Raw genomic sequence first — 6,579 nt, forward strand, 5'->3', positions numbered from 1 at the left:
GCCTAGCCGCCCGTGTATTACTACACTAACAGTCACCGCCACTGCACACTGCAGGTGGCAGGTGCCCGTCACCGTCACTTTATTCTTTATTCTTTTAGTGACAGTTTGAATAAAGGAAGGCCCGGTCACACATTGTGACTGTTGGAGTTCCCATTTCTAGTCTCTCTCTTTCTTGCTCTTGCTCTCCCACCATAGCTCTCAAGTCCAACCTTCAATCCATCGTTCCCTTTCAACTGGTATCAGAGCTTTGCTTTCAGACTCTTGAGCTTGGTTCGTGGCATTCTCAGCATCCCATCGACTCCCTACTTGCATTGGGTCTCCTTCCCGGCAGCCATATCCAACTCCTTCGAGCTCCCGTCACTCTCCGGCTTCCCAAGCACCTTCCCAACATTGTTGGGCACCTTCAGGCATTACATCAGAGGTATTTGATCATTTTCTTCAGGGTTTACTTTAGTTCTCAGGTCTCACAGGCTGTAAACAAGTTGTGGGCAGCCATAGCTCACACATCTTGGAGCTTCCTTCACTTGGATCTTGCTTCCAGCCTATCAAGGCTTGCTGAGGCTTGGTGTAGGCCTTCTTTGGCCCTCATTTGTGTCCCCTTTGGCCCCCATTGTTGACACGTGGGACAACAGACCCCCCCAGTCAACTCACGTTATTTTTTTGCGCCTGTTTCAAAATCTGGCCCAAAAATCACTCTTTTTGTCATATCTTGGGTATTCGGAACCCGATTCAGGCAAGGTAAGAGTCTAAGTTGGGGTTTTGGCATGCTCTGGACGCGATGGTGATGTTAGATTTGCCAAATTCTGATGACAGAATCTTGTGCAACAGATTTCAAGTCTGAGACAGCATGTATTTGTATGTCTATGCTTGTTTGGGCATGACTACATAACTGGTTTGATGCCTATTGTATCCTGATTGATTGGGGGATTGAAGCTACATATAATGCTATGATTTTGGCCTGATTTTGGGGCCGGAAATACACAGTTTATAATAGTAAGTGATGCTGAATACTCTTGGACTGAAGCTATCTTTCATGCTTTGACATATGCATATTGATTCCGGATGTATGTCTTGGGATATGCTATGATGTATTGATCATCGAGGGACGACTTTGAGCTTGTCATTGAATCCGGATGCTTTTGGAAGCTTGAGCTTATTTCAGCCCGCACTTATTGACATTGGTATATGCTTTGACAATGATGCTTCTTGGGTTTATGCATACCCATTGCCTATGGCTTGATGCTCATGTCAAGGTTGATTACCCTATGCATATGTTGAGCTTGAGTGCTCATTGAAGCTCCACCTTGGATGCATTTTGGATTATCTGGAGTAGTCTTGGATGTTACTTGGCTTGTTAGAGTTTGGATTGGGATGTATTTGATGTCTTACATGCTTATGGATGCTACATACAGATGCTCTACTACCTACATGTTCGGGATGTACTATTGATGTATTGTCTTGGACTTATGTCATTGACACTGTATCTTGCCTTGGCTTGAGCTCTTGAGCTTGTACATATGACTTTTGTGCCAGTGGGAGCATTCTTGAATGCTTATCAGACATTGAGTAGGTGGTACTTTTATGCATTGAGCCGTTACATGCCATTGAGCAGTTACAGACACTTGAGACTTTGGGACTTCTTACCCTTTAGAATGATACATCATATGTTTTGGTTCATTGTATGCTTATAAGCTAAGTCTCAGTCTTGGATCTGTATCTTTGTGAACTGACACCTACTTGTGTCAAGTTTTGGTAGTGGCAGGAACACTTTGCCCCGTTGACTGGGGGGTGTGCCTACTCACTGGCAGATGTTTGTATGACATACTTGGGTGTTGGATTCATGCTTATCGACCGTCATATGCTTATGCTATGCCCGCATGATGTCGGCTTTGGTCTTGGCAGTATCTGATTGCCTTGGGATCCGATTTTGACATTGTTAGCTCTCTTTTACTGAAATCTGAAATTTATTACAGCAAGCATATATGTATGGACTAACATGGATTTTTCATGCTGAAACACTCTGAAATGATGTACTTTCACTAGTACTTGGTGGGCAGCAGCTTTGGTTCCACTTTCCTTGCCATTTTTCCTCGATTTTGGTGATTTTTTGGTCATTTTTTGCAGTAAACAACAAGCAGTTTTGAACTGTCTACAATCTTCTAGCCTGCATTATGGCAAGTTCGTCCATTGATCATGCTGATTTCAACATCACTAAGCTTGATGGTACAAATTACTCTTATTGGAAGAGCCAGATTTGGCAGGTGGTGGTGCAGAAATCACATATCAAATCTTTGAGGTTAAGCGGGCATCCGCCTACAACTATGCTAGATGAGGAATGGCTTGAGCTTGATGAGTTATGCAAGTCCACCATTGTATTGTCTCTCACAGAATAGGTTCACTATAATGTCTTTGAGGAAGAACAAAGTACATGGTAGTTGTGGGAAAAGATAAAAAATCTCTATGACAAGAAAAGTCCAGCGAGTCAGATGTATTGGCTGAAGCAGCTTATGGATCTGGCATGAAGGAGAATGTGACTATGTCTGCTCACTTGAGCCAGTTCCATGCTATACTCAAGAACTTGACTTCACAGGACATCACTTTTGCAGAGGATGTCACTCCTCTTTTCTTGCTTGGTACTCTTAATGAGTCATGGGATGTATTCCGCACTGCATTATGTGCCTCTACTGCTACCTTGAAATTATCTAATGTTGAGAGTGCTCTTCTGCAGGAAGAGGTTAACCGTAAGAATTTGGATACCTCTCGTGTGTCTCATGTATGACAGTTAGAGGTAGGAATGATGGATATGGAAAGCATGGTAGTGGTAGTGACCGTGGACAGGATTCTCAAAAATCTCGGTCCAAGTCTCGTGGGAAGTCACATACCAAATCCTATGGCAGGAATGCAGATGTTACTTGTCACCATTGTGGGAAAAAGGGCCATATTAGGCCACAATGCCATGAATTGCGCAATGACATGCGCAAAGATAAGGGGAAAGACAAAGTGCAGGATAAGTCTTTTGATCGTAGCATAGTACCTGCAAAGTCCAGCGTTAAAATTGAAGAGATCAATGTTATGCATCCTAAGAATGTTGATGATGATGATTATATCGTAGCCGCTTCTTCTAGTGCTTCGCAGATGACAGGGATACACTCTATGTATGCACAGTGTTGGCTCTTGAACTCAGGTGCATCCTTTCATGAGACACCTTACCCAGAGTCGTTTCATTCATACCGTACTGTTTCGGGTTCTGTGCGCTTGGGTGATAACAACTCTCTTGATATTGTGGACATTGATGATATTAGGCTGCAGTTTCCTTCTGGTAGCAGTTTTGTTATGCAGGATGTACGTCATGTACCTGCTTTGATACACAGTCTTATGTCAGTTGGACAACTTAATTACGCAGGATATCATGTATGTTTTGGAGACTCTGCATAGAAATTCACTCGTGGCAGACTTGTGATTGCGAGAGGTGCCAAGGCTGGCAGTCTCTACCCCTTGATTGTGTCAGCTTCTTCCCTTGATCATGTTTTGTTTGTGGGTTCTATCCCACATGCATCTCTTTGGCGTGCCCGTTTGGGCCATATGTCTTTGAAGGGAATGAAAATGCTTTCTAGTTTGCAGTACTTATTGCCCCTTAATTATGCATGTTTTGATTCATGTGAGCATTGTCTTTATGGCAGGCAGACTAGGTCTACGCATAAGAAGTCTGGTAGGCCACACATGAGTAAGCCCTTGGCATTGGTACATTCGGATGTCTGTGGGCCGATGCCATGTCAGTCTATGGGTGGTGCAAAGTATTTTGTTACGTTCATAGATGATTTTTCACGGAAAGTTTGGGCTTATCCCATTAAGCTGAAATCCGAAGTCTTGGTTGTGTGATGAGAGGGGTATTAAGCGTTAGTTGACCGCTCCCTACACCCCCCCCAGAATGGTTTGGCTGAGCAGATGAATAGAACCATCCAGAAGCGTCTACGCAGTATGCTTAGTCATGCAGGCCTACCACAGAGCTTTTGGGTTGAGGCAGTTAGTACAACTGTGCATGTCATAAATAGATCACCCTCTAGTGGTTTGGATTTCCAGGTTGCAGAGGAGGTATGGACTGGAAAACCTCCCTCTTATGCGCATCTCCGTGTCTTTGGATGTGAGGAATTTTGCCATGTGCCCAGGGACAAGAGAAGTAAGCTGGATCCCAAGAGTGTCAAATGCATTTTCCTTAGTTATGGGGATGCAGGCGAGATGGGTTATCGTCTCTGGGATCCGCAGCAGGCGGCAGAAAGTCATCCGCAGTCATGATGTAGTCTTCCATGAAGACAAGATGCATAGGCAGCCTGAGAGAGTTGTTGAGATCCGCAGAGTCATATTTCAGGAGGAGCCGAGAGCTCCCGCACAGCCAGTTGGACAGCCTACAACTATAGTAGATGCTCATGGTCAGGGCGTTGGACAGGCAGCTGGGCAAGCAGCAGAGCCTGCCGTGAGACGATCTACTAGAGACAAACGTCCACCAGATAGATTTCAGCCCTCGATGCATTATGTCTTGGTTACAGATGCAGGAGAGCCTTTCACTTATGATGAGGCTATGCATACTGAGGGAGAGGGCTATGTAGTCTGAGATAGACTCCCTGCATAAGAATGACACTTGGGATTTGGTTTCCTTGCCTATGGGCAAGAAGGCTTTGCCATGCAAGTAGGTGTACAAGCTAAAAAGTACCCCTGGACACCCCAAGCCGGCATACAAGGCTAGATTGGTAGCAAAGGGTTTTAAGCAGGAGCATGGTGTGGACTTTGATGAGGTCTTTTCTCCTGTGGTTAAAATGACCACCCTGCACTTAGTCTTGACTTTGGTTGCTCAGCTTGACTTGGATTTATACCAGATGGATGTCAAGACGGCTTTCTTACATGGGGACTTGCATGATGAGATTTATATGGAGCAGCCTAAGGGCTTTGCAGAACCTGGTAGGGAGCACCTAGTATGCAAATTGAAAAAAAGTCTTTATGGCTTAAAACAGGCACCTAGGGAGTGGTATCATAAGTTTGATGCCTTTATACAGTCACAGAGCTACAGCCGGAGTGCTATGGATTCGTGTCTTTACACACAGGGAAAGCTCATGATGAGGTAGATGCTCTTAAGGCTCAGCTCAAGAAGAGCTTTGAGATGAAAGATCTGGGACAGGCCGCTCACATACTTGGTATACGCATTATACGCGACAGGTATCAGGGACTCCTCTACTTGTCAGAGGGAGTACATTCATAAAGTCCTTGAGCGCTTCCGCATGCAATACGCAAAGCCTATTGGCTATCCATTGCCTTCTTATGTGAAGGTATCACAGGCTGATTGTCCGCAGACAGAAGAGCAGAAGGCCGAGATGGCCAAGATTCCCTATGCATCCGCAATGGGCAATCTTATGTATGCCATGATAGCCACTCGTCCAGATATTACCTTTGCAGTTAGTGTTGTGGCACGCTATATGGCTACACTTGGCAAGAAGCATTGGGATGCCGTGAAGGGTATCATGAGGTACCTAAAGGGCACTGCAGATATGTGCATATACTATGGCAGCCAGGATACAGGAGTTGTGGGGTACACTGACTCTGATTATGCATGACATGCAGATAGTAGGAAGTCCACTTCTGGCTATGTGTTCACTTATGCTGGAGAGGCTATCTCTTAGATGTCCAGGGCACAGAAGTATACGACCCTTTCTACTATAGAGGCCGAGTATGTTGCAGCCACTAAGGCTTGCAAGGAGGCCATTTGGTTGGGTCGTTTAGTTGCTGACCTTGGTATTGATGCTATCCCTACACTACATTCGGATTCTATGAGTGCTATTCAGTTAGCCAAGAATCCGGTCTTCCATGCAAAGACCAAACACATTGAGGTAAGGTATCACTTCATATGCGAGGTCGTTGAGGACAAGTCTGTTGATCTTGTCAAGATATCGACTGACCAGAATCCTGCAGATCTGCTCATGAAAAGCCTCTCTACAGAGCGCTTTGCCTTCCTCAGGAGGTTGATGTGCATGGGATGAGATGACGTCTTTCCTCATCCTGTTGTACATGTGTACATGTTGTACTGCCTTTTTTCTTTTTCTTTTCACTTCTCACTGGGGCAGATTCGCCTTTAAGTGGGAGGTTGTTGGGGGTAAAGGCGCCTCTGCCTAGCTGCTCGTGTATTACTACACTAATAGTCACTGCCACTGCATACTACAGGTGGCGGGTGCCCATCACCGTCACTTTATTCTTTATTCTTTTAGTGACAGTTTGAATAAAGGAAGGCCCGGTCACACATTGTGACTGTTGGAGTTCCCATTTCTAGTCTCTCCCTTTCTTGCTCTTGCTCTCCGCCATAGCTCTTGAGTCCAACCTTCGATCCGTCGCTCCCTTTCATCCTCTAAAGTCTTGGAACTACCTTTTTATCTAGTCACCTCTAAATTTTCTTGGAAAGTTGATATTGACTTGCTAAAATAGTAGAAATACACAATTTTCTCCATAATCTTGTCAGTAACCTCCAAAATGATCATGGTTTATTGTAGTAGAACCTATCTAGTCACGATTATAGGGAGTAACCAAAGAGAGACTAGA

The sequence above is a fragment of the Lygodium microphyllum genome, chromosome 19 (genome assembly GCF_053477565.2).
Source record: "Lygodium microphyllum isolate KBCC chromosome 19, Lygodium_microphyllum_v1.1.10, whole genome shotgun sequence".
NCBI lineage: Eukaryota > Viridiplantae > Streptophyta > Polypodiopsida > Schizaeales > Lygodiaceae > Lygodium > Lygodium microphyllum.